The sequence below is a fragment of the Columba livia genome, chromosome 1 (assembly GCF_036013475.1).
Source record: "Columba livia isolate bColLiv1 breed racing homer chromosome 1, bColLiv1.pat.W.v2, whole genome shotgun sequence".
NCBI lineage: Eukaryota > Metazoa > Chordata > Aves > Columbiformes > Columbidae > Columba > Columba livia.
Genome location: NC_088602.1, coordinates 2,911,676 through 2,924,490, shown reverse-complemented (window position 1 = coordinate 2,924,490; position 12,815 = coordinate 2,911,676). Strand labels below are relative to the sequence as shown.

General features: G+C 43.4%; 1 protein-coding gene across 2 annotated transcripts in view; it reads right to left on the bottom strand.

Annotated features, from left to right (window-relative positions):
• The window catches only part of FCHSD2 (FCH and double SH3 domains 2), a 170,769-nt gene that overhangs the window by 55,114 nt on the left and 102,840 nt on the right, over positions 1-12,815 (bottom strand). The gene's annotated exons all lie outside the window — the stretch shown is intronic.

The following is a 12,815-nucleotide window of genomic DNA, read 5'->3' as shown; positions in this document are numbered from 1 at the left end:
ACTTCCATTAAAAACTGCATTTAATTAATTAATTAATTTAATTGCATTTAAATCTTGAGTAACATCACAGGGCACATACAAGAGAACCTTTAGATCAGGCCTGGTCTCCATGGGTTTATGAAAGGCAGGTCCCGTTGGACCAACCTGATCTCCTCCATGACAAGGTGACCCACCTAGTAGATGAGGGAAAGGCTGTGGGTGTTGTGTGTTTACACTGCATAGAGCCTGTGACACCGTGTCCCACAGCATCTGCTGGAGAAGCTGCAGCTCATGGTCTGGATGGTGTATCTGTGATGGGTAAAGAACTGGCTGGAGGGCCCAAAGAGTTGTGGTGAACGGAGCCAAATACAGTTGTTGGCCGGTCACGAGTGGTGTCCCCAGGGCTCAGTGTTGCCGCCAGTTCTGTTTAGTCTCTTTATCAATGATCTGGATGATGGGATCGAGTGCACCCTCAGTGAGTTTGCAGGTGACACCAAGTTGGGTGGAGTGTTGATGTGCTGGAGGGTGGGAAGGCCATACAGAGGGGTCTGGCCCGGCTGGATGGATGGGCTGAGGCCATTTGTCTGAGGTTCAGCAAGGCCAAGTGCCGGGTCCTGCCCTGGGGTCACAGCAACCCCAGGCAGCGCTACAGGCTCGGGGAAGAGCGGCTGGAAAGTGCCCGGCGGAAAAGGAGCTGGGGGTGTTGGTGCCAGCGGCTGAACATGAGCCAGCGTGTGCCCAGGTGGCCAAGAGGCCACCAGCATCCTGGCTGGTACCAGCACTGGTGTGGCCAGCAGGCCCAGGGCAGTGACCGTCCCTGTGCTGGGACCTGGGGAGGCCAAACCACCAATCCTGGGGGCAGTTCTGGGCCCCTCATCTCAGGGCTTAAAATGGCAGTCCCAGGGGAACCAAAATCACCTCAGGGCTCAAAATGGCGGCCAGAGGGGTGGTGGGATCACCTCACAAGAAAGGCCTTGAGGTGCTGGAGTGAGTTGAGAGAAGGTAACGGAGCTGGGGAAGGGGCTGGAGCACAAGTGTGATGGAGCGGCTGAGGGACCTGGGGGGTTTAGTGAAGAAACAGCCTCAAGTTGTTCCAGGGGAGGTTGCAGTTGGATATTAGGAAAAAATTCTTCATGGAAAGGGAACACTGGAACAGGCCACCCAGGGCAGTGGTGGAATCACCATCCCTGGAGGGGTTCAAAAGGTGTTTAGACGAGTTTCTCAGGGACATGGTTTAATGCTAGAGTTGGGTTATGGTTGGACTCGACGATCCTGAGGGTCTCTTCCAACTGAAACGATTCTATGATTCCATTACTCTAAGTTGAGTTCCTAAGGCACAGGCCTAACTTAGCATGAGGATTTTAAGACCTCGTGTGTTTTTATAATGTTAAAGCAATGAGCCCTCAATATCACAGTTACATGAGCACCAAAGTTTGCGGCTCAATCAAGTACAATTATTTTCACATCCCAATAGCAGGTCTGTCTGTCTTGCATTTTCAGAGAATAAACATGACGTAGTCAAATTGCCAAGACAGGTTGGGTTCTCAGAATTGCTGCACGACTACGACAATCCTGAAACTCCCCAAATATGGAACTTGTGGACTTTTCTGATGGGGAATTATCTGTTCCAATAGATGTTCAGATCAAACACCGGGCTGGAGCGCCACTCTGCCAATACATGTAAAGAAATACTATTAACTTGTCAAAGCCAGTAGAAATGCTCAGTTTACAAAGCAATGTGCTGTAAGTGAGTATTTCAGGCTCCTCTGCATTCATATCGAGCCCATATGATCTTTTTCTGTTAAACCCAGCAGGAGGGGTTCACATCATTTAAAATAAGACTTCTTCAGTGCAGGCGTTGACGTTGGAGTTTGTCCCTTTGGATCCTTTGTAGGGTCAACGGAGAGAAGTTGGTACTTATGTGATTCATCTCCAAGACAGATGGTTCAAAGAGGTCGGATGATGTTAAGCACCTGTTCCTCTAAATAGCGGCCAAATAATTTGCTTAGATCATAGAATCGTAGAATCACTTTGGCTGGACAAGACCTTTAAGATCGAGTCCAACCATAACCTAAATTTAGCACTAAATGTCCCTAAGAGCCTCATCTACGCGTCTTTTAAACCCCCTTGGTCACATAAACCTGGGTGACATAAAGCCCATCTCAACATGGGTTTGTTCTTTGCAACTTATATCTACCGAGCACTAGGAATTAATTAATATACAGTTGCATTCTGTAGTTCTCTGAATCTAAAAATATGTATAAACATGAACTACATTATCTCCCCACTCTTGCAATGACCAAGTTTTGTGTTCACATGCCCCAATACCCCCGTGACACAATATAGATATATAAAGAAAGATATATAAGAAAGAACATCAAAGAAAAATATGAGGAATGCCCCAAATCTGTCAGCATGTGGAAATGGCGTTATGGCCTTTCCCATTCATTAATTAAAAGCCGTTTCAATATGATGAAGTTGTTAAAATACCGACGAGAGAAGCCAGAATTGAAGTTGTTGAGGTGTCACTCCAAAACACGCTAAAAAACTCAGAAAAACCCAGAAAAAGTGACAATCCCACCAGTTAGAGGACGGGTTACAAAGTGCTTTCAATGCTAATGTATCCATTCATTCTATAGAATGGTAATTATGATATCAAGCTGGGTATGTTAATGTTAAAACAAAAGATTTGATTTGCTGAACTCTGTGATATAAATGAACATTCAGATGGGATTTTATAATGCGAATCTTATTTAGTTGCGAACACTCTGACTCGAACCTCTGAACATCACGATTTAGGTTGGAAAGAAAACGTCTTTTCAAAATTCCCCATCGTACAACCTGAAAACTGGAAGAAAGAAAAAAGACCAATAACCCCTAATAGACGTTACTTCACTACAATGGCTTTTGTTCTCCTTCTGAATCTCAAAAGATCACTCAATCACTTTGTGACAATCAGACTGAAAAACCTTTTTCCAACCTCAAAACGACATCAAGATGATTTTTAAACGCATTTGGCATCAGAACTAAGATAATATGAAGTTAAGTGTCACCGAATTACCATTTCCAAGGAGTGTTTTTTAAGAATTAATTTCTTTACAGTGAAATTGTCATATTAAAGGTAAAAAACTTCACCATCTGAGTCCAGGTTTTAGCAGACAATGGTTGAAATCGGGACTGACAAAAATAGAATCTATTACCAAAGGCAACAGATACACAAGGAAATTAAATGGTATTTTGATCAGAAATCCTATATATTAATTCAAATCAATAAAATGACACGGGGGGAACAAGAACATTGTTCTTCTGATTTCAATATAAAGTTTCAAGTATAACATTATACAGTTTTCCTAGGAACAGAATTTCAATCCCAATTTAGATCATAATTTTGAGAAGATTTTTCCTTTGTAATTCATGAGATTATATTAAACATTTTAGGAACTAACTTGTATTCTATTCTCTCATATGTGTTGGCTTTAATCATTTTACATTCTATCAAGATCTATTCAAAATTCCCATTTCAGTTTCTTGGAAAAGACACAGAACAAGCTAATCTACTGTGTATTTTTTATTTTAAAAGACTTATTCCTTCTCAAATCCCCACAAAAAAAATTGAATTTATTCGACTTGGGCATAACGCAGACCGGAGTCGTGCAAAACCACCTTTTGCTTCCTTTTAATCTCATTTATTTCTGAAATATCCCTGTTTTTCTATTTATGCAACTTCTATTCTATTCTATTCTATTCTATTCTATTCTATTCTATTCTATTCTATTCTATTCTATTCTATTCTATTCTATTCTATTCTGTTCTGTTCTGTTCTGTTCTATTCCATTCCATTCCATTCCATTCCATTCCATTCCATTCCATTCCATTCCATTCTATTCCATTCCATTCCATTCTATTCTGTTCCTCTACTCTACCCCACTCTACCCTACCCTATTCTACCCTATGCTACGCTACTCTACCATACTCTACTCCACCCTACCCTACTCTACCCTACCCTATTCTATGCTACGCTGCTCTACTCTACTCTACCCTACCCTACTCTATGCTACTCTACTCTACCCTAATCTACTCTACCCTACCCTACCCTACTCTATCCTACCCTACTCTACTCTACCCTTCCCTATTCTATTCTACCCTACCCTACTCTACTCTACTCTACTCTACTCTACTCTACTCTACTCTACTCTACTCTACTCTACCCTACTCTGCCCTACCCTATTCTACCCTACCCTATTCTACCCTACCCTACCCTACCCTACCCTACCCTACCCTACCCTACCCTACCCTACCCTACCCTACCCTACTCTACCCTACCCTACTCTACTCTACTCTACTCTACTCTACTCTACTCTACTCTACTCTACCCCATTCCATTCCATTCCATTCCATTTATGCAACTCAACCTGTGCTAATTTGGCCTACGCTAAATACTAAAACCTCAACAAATGTTTCCTAAGCTGCCACCATTTTGCTGGAAACAATACAGTTGATGTGGAAGGCAAAGAATTTCCTTACATGGGTGGAGGTAACATAATAAAATTCGACCTGACTCTGTCCCACAGGCTGAAAATGGAAAGATAAGGAAAAGTTTTAAATGAACGGACCAAAAAATTCATTGTTGTGGAGCGGTCACTTTTCTACGAAGTCAATGGGGTTACGTCACGGTTATGTGACATATTTTCCTGTTTAGTCATCAAAGCAAAAACCTCAATCAAAAAGGGAGATTCATATCACAGATGCCTTCTCTCTATTTTAGGTAGCCTATTAAAACTTAAAGCGAAATTCTTGTATTGCCCTATTTGTAGTTGCATTAGAAACCCCGTTTTATCCATCCCTGATGCGTTTTGTTTTGGAAACAACCTGTAACCTATTAAGAACAACAGGGACTCTATTTTTCACCTTGTACTTTCCATAACATTACCCTAAATGTTTTCTTACTCAGCATTAAAAAAAAATATATATATAAATTACGTAATGCACAAGCTGAGTGAAGCTTGTTGAGTGTTTGTATTTAACACTTACATCTATAATTCATTAAATAAACAGGGTGATCTCACAGATTGTGTGGCCTGTGAATTTTCAGTCGAGCGATTTTGGTAAAATGAGACTCCAAGTGTTTTTATATGCAAATATCAAAAGAAAGGTACAACAATAGCTAAATTGTTATCAGTAATTATTACTATTAAGACATCAGCTTAAGCATCTGCCGGGTCTCCGAGTTTAAATCAAAAGTGGTTCATATCTATTTTATCCCAATGGATCTCAGATTATTTGACGGCGAAGGGGAGAGGATTTTAAAACATTCCTTTAAAACTCGGAAGTCATGAAGTCAACAACTTGAATCGGGCGGTTTTGCCGACCTCAGCGGGATTCGGAGCCGCGACACGTAGCAGCATTTCCCAAGGACACTGGGAGAGAAGGAAGGAAGGTCAGGAAAACCCATCCCTTTCTGTTAACAGTGACATTCCAGGGTGATTTTCCTTTAAAAATGCTGATTCCTGGCCGTAATTTATTCTAGACATCATTATTTAAGTCTTTTTCTTTTTAAATTCTTCCATCACTGCAGTTGTCCATGCTGAAATGCCCTTCTCCTCCATCAAGACACCCTAACAGAAATCTCTCTTTGTCAACAAAATTTGAGTTCTATATATAAATTACCAACATATCCAAGACTGAAGCAAGAGAATTGTCCCCAAACTCTGTCCCTGCAGCAAATATCTGACACAAAACCAATGGGAGCTTCTGTGTTTCCCAGTCGTCCCAGCCCTGGAGGAACAACTGCGCAGTGTCTGCGTCGATCATGATATTGAAGCCTGACTTAAAAATGACTGAATTCTACTGCCTGGCTTGCCCTTTGGAGAAAAAAAATGGTTTTTCTGCTAAACCGTATCTGCGAGAGGAGAAAGCTCCGAAGAAAAGACGATGAGAAGAATCTACACACTCCATAGAATGACAGAACGGCCTGAGTTGGAAGGGACCCAGAAGGATCATCAAGTCCAACTCCTGTCCCTGCATACGACACACGCTCTTCTCACTGAATCCCAGAATGTCAGGGGTTGAAGGGCCCTGGAAAGCTCATCCAGTGCAATCCCCCCATGGAGCAGGAACACCCAGATGAGGTTACACAGGAAGGTGTCCAGGCGGGTTGGAATGTCTGCACAGAAGGAGACTCCACAACCCCCTGGGCAGCCTGGGCCAGGCTCTGCCACCCTCACCAGGAACAAGTTCCTTCTCATATTTAAGTCGAACCTCCTGTGTTCCAGTTTGTACCCATTGCCCCTTGTTCTATCACTGGTTGTCACCAAGAAGAGCAGCATCATCAGACACAATATCAGCCAAAAGAAACAAAGAAGGTAGTGATTTGCAGACTTTTTCTAGCCCTTACTGCACTTAGAGCCAAGTTTCCTACCACCCCAATCATTGTGTTCATATCTCCTTGAAATGAAGAAGGTTTGGCCCCAAAAACTCAAAAGTCCCTACAGAAAGATCCTTTGCCACCTCTCTGTGGTTCCATAAGAAATAATTTTAAGGAATTTTTATAACTATCTCGCTGTGCTGTTGTTATCAAGCTACTCAGCTTCTCCTGTTTCTTTTTCTTAAATCAACATCCTGCACGACCGCGTGTTCTTCAGAAGGACATTCTAAAGAACAAGGAAGTGAGAAGATATTACAGGGACATATCCGCACCACAATGACAAAAAAATCTGGGAATGAGTGAAAATTACAAAAGCAGGTTAAAAAATAAGGTGAGAATATGGTGCAAAGGGCTGCAAAGTGTATAAAGTGACTATTTAAATCAACAAAAATTGCAGAAACTATCGGTGTTTCCTCAATGTCGTGGCAAACGTGAGAACAAGAAACACTCAGAGAACAAGTGCCCTGATTTGTTTGCTCAGAGCTTTGTATTTTCGAGGGTCAATAGTTTTGGGCTTGTCTGCAAGTTCTTTGTTTGGTTGTATGAGTCACTTGGCGATTGTTCCTTTATAATTCAGCCAGGGTCATTGTTTTTTATGACAAAAAACGTGTTGCTGGTGCACTAAAGTCAACTCTGAGCAGAGAAAAGCATTGAATGGCCACCAACAGATGCCCATCGTCCAGAGACAAAGTCCCTTTAAAACAAATAGAAGCAAAATTAATGATAATTTTAAATACTCCTTCTAGATTTGCATCCACAGGTCTCATGGTTGTGCGCTGGAGTTGTCCCATTTAATGATGAGGGTCTGGTAGGTGATTTTCATTGACTTACCCTGGTGCAATCCCCTTTGCTTTTGTATTTCCTCGTTCTTGGCAAAAAGCAAATAAAAATCAGGTTGAAATCCAACCCTCAATTGGTGGTTTGTAAAACGGGGGTTTAAATTGTTCAGCATTTTGCCACTGATTTCTGCTATTCAAGGATTCCTACGCCCACCACATCATCATCATCATCATTCTTGAAGAGCGCTGGGATATGTGGAATGTCGAGCATTTGCAGCTGGCTTTATTATTCTTTAATTCGGCAGGAAAACGTACCCAACAATGAATTATTTGGAAGGTAGGTTAAAGAAATGTGCTTGGCTTGAGGATGGGTGAGAACCACGACGATTCTTGGCTCCTACAGGATTGAATCACACAAACACAGACCCACCTGCAAGAAAACTCTTGGGATTTTTCCTTATTATGTGTCAAAGGTGGGAATTTACCAGCAAAGTCTCCCCGAAGCCTTCACTGTAGAGATCACAGAATCCCAGAATGTCAGGGGTTGGAAGGGACCTGGAAAGCTCATCCAGTGCAATCCCCCCATGGAGCAGGAACACCCAGATGAGGTTACACAGGAAGGTGTCCAGGCGGGTTGGAATGTCTGCACAGAAGGAGACTCCACAATCCCCTGGGCAGCCTGGGCCAGGCTCTGCCACCCTCACCAGGAACAAGTTGCTTCTCAAATTTAAGTGGAAACTCCTGTGTTCCAGTTTGAACCCATTGCCCCTTGTCCTACCATTGGTTGTCACCGAGAAGAGCCTGGCTCCATCCTCCTGACACTCACCCTTTAGATATCTGTAAACATGAATGAGTCCCCCCTCAGTGTCCTCTTGTCCAGCTCCAGAGCCCCAGCTCCCTCAGCCTTTCCTCACACGGGAGATGCTCCACTCCCTTCAGCATCTTGGTGGCTGCGCTGGACTCTCTCCAGCAGTTCCCTGTCCTGCTGGAACTGAGGGGCCACAACTGGACACAATATTCCAGGTGTGGTCTCCCCAGGGCAGAGCAGAGGGGCAGGAGAACCTCTCTGACCTACTGACCACCCCCTTCTAACCCACCCCAGGTACCATTGGCTTCCTGGCCACAAGGGCCCAGTGCTGGCTCATGGTCACCCTGCTGTCCCCAGGACCCCCAGGTCCCTTTCCCCTACACTGCTTGACTCAGAGATACTCGCTCTTCTGGATAAGTCTTCAAATGTTCTCTGTTCTACAAGAGTATAGACTGAGGGACAGAAACCTTATATTGACACACAAATGTGCACACGAAAATGAATTTCATACCAAATCCCATGGTTCTTAATAGTTCAAAACACTCCCTTGGCAGAGAAATGTAAAAAAAATAAATAAAATAAAATCAGTTCCCGATCATACGCATCCTCATGAGCTTTTATTTTATTCTATTTTCATAACCATCTCTTTTGCCATTACATCTTTTAGGTTTTCTTCAGTTGATTCAATCTCTGTGTCATCATTTGTCCAGTTTGCTTTTCATTTCTTTCTTCAATAAATCCATTGAATAAAAACTTCCTTTGCTCCGGCAATTCCCAATTGCCATTTGGATTTATCGCTCCCATATGGTTTTGTTTCTCGACATCGGTTTAAAGTTACTTCTCACTTCCAGCAAACTACTTGGCAAACAGGCTTTTCAAATGATGCTCTCGGCGTAAGTTTAGTGATGGTGATACTCGAATATGAAAAATGTCCATAAATTCCATCTATTACTCAGCATTTGAGCATGAGCCAGCACTGGGCCCTTGTGGCCAGGAAGCCAATGGTACCTGGGGTGGGTTAGAAGGGGGTGGTCAGTAGGTCAGAGAGGTTCTCCTGCCCCTCTGCTCTGCCCTGGGGAGACCACACCTGGAATATTGTGTCCAGTTGTGGCCCCTCAGTTCCAGCAGGACAGGGAACTGCTGGAGAGAGTCCAGCGCAGCCACCAAGATGCTGAAGGGAGTGGAGCATCTCCCGTGTGAGGAAAGGCTGAGGGAGCTGGGGCTCTGGAGCTGGACAAGAGGACACTGAGGGGGGACTCATTCCTGGGGATCAATATGGAAAGGGGGAGTGTCAGGAGGATGGAGCCAGGCTCTTCTGGGTGACAACCAGTGATAGGACAAGGGGCAATGGGTACAAACTGGAACACAGGAGGTTCCACTTGAATATGAGAAGCAACTTGTTCCCGGTGACGGTAGCAGAGCCTGGCCCAGGCTGCCCAGGGAGGTTGTGGAGTCTCCTTCTCTGCAGACATTCCAACCCGCCTGGACACCTTCCTGTGTAACCTCATCTGGGTGTTCCTGCTCCATGGGGGATTGCACTGCATGAGCTTTCCAGGGCCCTTCAACCCCTGACATTCTGGGATTCTGGGATTTTAGATTCAAAGGGACGTCACCTGCCGACCGACGTGGTTCTACAAATGGGACGTGGTGCTAATCCACAAAGGGTCTTTTCAGGATAATAAAGACATTTTCCGACTAAAATTCAAGTGTATTTTTTAAATTTTAAATTAAAATGGTATTTAAACAGTAGGAAAAAGGCAGAGTTTATTTCATAGAGTGAACCCCATGATCCTGATAAGGCTTTTCATTGAAGGATTATCAGATAGTCTTTACCAATCAGACTAAAATCTAAGGAACTAAACTGTTTTTAGGCATTTTTGTCATCTACGGAAATGAGCGACGTGTTCTTAAAATGGCTCCAAGTCCCAGTATTATGAAAATTATTATAGAATCGCAACACAATGAAAGAAATTCTCCCAAACAATCAAGGAAAAAAACCCATCACAGGACTTTACCAGAGAAGATTAACTCGTGTTTCCCAAATATTGCTCGGGAATTCCATGAAAAAATCATTAAAAAGGAACATTACAACTGTGTTCCTGAACGAACATTGATGGGTTCGTTGCTTGGGCTGTTTTCTCTTGAAGCCGACAGTATTTTATAAGCTTCTGCTATTTGAGATACAGCAGTGATGGGTAATAAAAACCAACAGCAAAGTGAATAAAATGGGATCTGGTCGTGTTAAAATATTGTGCAATTAAATTACTTTTTAAGCATGGCCTGACTGGAAATACCTATTTTATTCTCATCATATCATTTGATGAATGTAACGGCATTAAAATAAGCTGCTTTTCAAATTTATTTCAACATTGCTCTACGATTAATGCTCAAACCTCCTTAAAAACTACTTAATTTTATAATACTTCTGCTCAGATGTCCTAACAGTACATAGAATAGCGCGAGTGATGGTTAAATCACGTCCAAAAATGCCCCAAGAATCTGTTGAATTTGGGATTTCCATCACACAAATCTATGTTTAATACTTAGTCTTTACTATGAAATAAATGGAAATAATCACCAAAGTTATTATGATTAACACCATCTCTGATATCTCCATGGTAAACCTTCACTTGAACGTCGATACGGAGAATTTAAATACAGATATTCGTACTTGTAATCACATATACACACCGTGAAAATGACCCAAGACAATCAACGCCCATTGAGAAGAGCAAGAAGTGGGTCAACAAATGATTTGTTAGATTATTTGGGTATTCACGCAACAGTCACAAATACTTGCGAAGACATTTTACGTGGAAAAAAGATACGTCTTCCTTTTCATCCACCTTTTTCCTAGAGCTTTTATTTCTCTTCTATTGAATTCTCACCTGCTAAATTACATCATTATACCTGAGGTCTAATAAAAAGCACTGAACAGTTTGACTAAAAGGAGCAGATTTAAATGTTTCTTTCTAGTATTCTTCAGCTTGAAGTTGAAACCTGATTTCTACCTATCTCCACATACCTGGTTTTAAACTTCAGTCAAAAGTAGCTTCTCCAAATCAATTTAGGCACCCAAAAGATCAGGATTTTGTCATGATTCTTCAAGTACATTTTCTTCCAGTATCTTTAGATCATTTTCAGTGCCCAGAACTTTGAGTTACGTGACATTAAAGCCCCTGAATGAAGCATTTTAAGATCTTTATTTGAAGTTTTGGATATCCATGAAGACTTTTTCAAGGTAAAATTGAAGGGTGCTGCTTGATGCTTTTGCCTGATGCTGCTCCCAAGGAGTCCTGAGGAACCGGCTGCACCGAACAGGTTTGGCCCATTAATGATGAATGACACTTGGTATTACCAGAGACACATTATTGCTTTTAATTATCATTAAAGTCCTTTAAGCAGTTACCTTAGTGCTTCAATAACAACAAAATAATACCCTTGTTCAGCTGGACCACACCATTCCATGTAGTCAGTTATCCGGTGTTATGGGTCTAACAAATCAACTCGTAGGGAATATTTGCTTCTCTTCCACAACAAGGGGGTTTATCGAAGCTATAAAAGCCTTTTTAGCAGAGACGACAACTTGAACAGCTGGGAATTAGTTATTTTCTGTATGAAAACTAGCAGGTAGGCAGACAAATCGTATTGTAGGCTTCCCCCTTCTCATCCTCCCTTGACCGAGTTTTCCAATCAATTATTTGCCCAGCGATTTCTAAATGCTAAATAGGAATTTCTTGCCTCGTAAGACCCTTCTGTGGCCTAATTCCAGGATCAGCTCTGATGCCTTCAGAGCAGCGCAAAGGAACGTTTAGGATCATGGAATCATAGGATGGTTTTGGTTGGAAAAGACCCGCAAGATCATTGATTCCAATAGTTAAAGCAACCCTGTCCCTGCCCCATGTCCCTGAGAACCACAGGGACTGTCCAGCCCTCCAGGGATGGTGACTCCAGCACTGCCCTGGGCAGCCTGTTCCAATGCCCCACAGCCCTTTGGGGAAGAAATTGTTCCCCACATCCAACCTCAACCTCCCCTGGTGCAACTTGAGGCCGTTTCCTCTGCTCCTGGCGCTTGTTCCTGGGGAGCAGAGCCCGACCCCCCTGGCTCCAAGCTCCTTTCAGGCAGTTCAGAGATCAGAAGGTCTCCCCTCAGCTCCTGTTCTCCAGCTGAACCCCCCAGGTCCCTCAGCCGCTCCATCACACTTGTGCTCCAGCCCCTCACCAGCTCCGTTCCCCTCTCTCAACTCACTCCAGCACCTCAAGGCCTTTCTTGTGAGGTGATCCCGCCAGCCCTCTGGCCGCCATTTTGAGAACTGAGGTGATTCTGGTGCCGCCATTTTGTGTTTCAAGGTGATTTTGGTGCCCCTGAGGCCGCCATTTTGAGCCCTGAGATGAGGGTGCCAAAACTGCCCCCAGGATTGGCGGTTTGGCCTCCCCAGGTCCCAGCACAGGGGCGGTCACTGCCCTGGGCCTGCTGGCCACACCAGTGCTGGTACCAGCCAGGATGCTGTCCTGAGTGGCCTAAACCAGAACTTCTCTCTCCCGATACCAGCTGCACACCCATTCACTGCTGATGGAGGCCTGAGCCATTTACCGACCTCTCAAAGGAGCTGAAAACTGATGTTTTGCGTTGCCTTTTGAGCGTGTGCTGCAAACCACAGGACGCATAAAGAATCACAAGCACGAGCCCAGAATTCAGCTGCAGGAAGCGATTCCAAGCCAAGAACGTTGTTCTAAAGACCGTGCCAAAAATACAGCTCAAATTGTCATTGTCCACAGAGGCTACGTCAATTCTCCATCCATCCATCCACCCATCCATCCATCC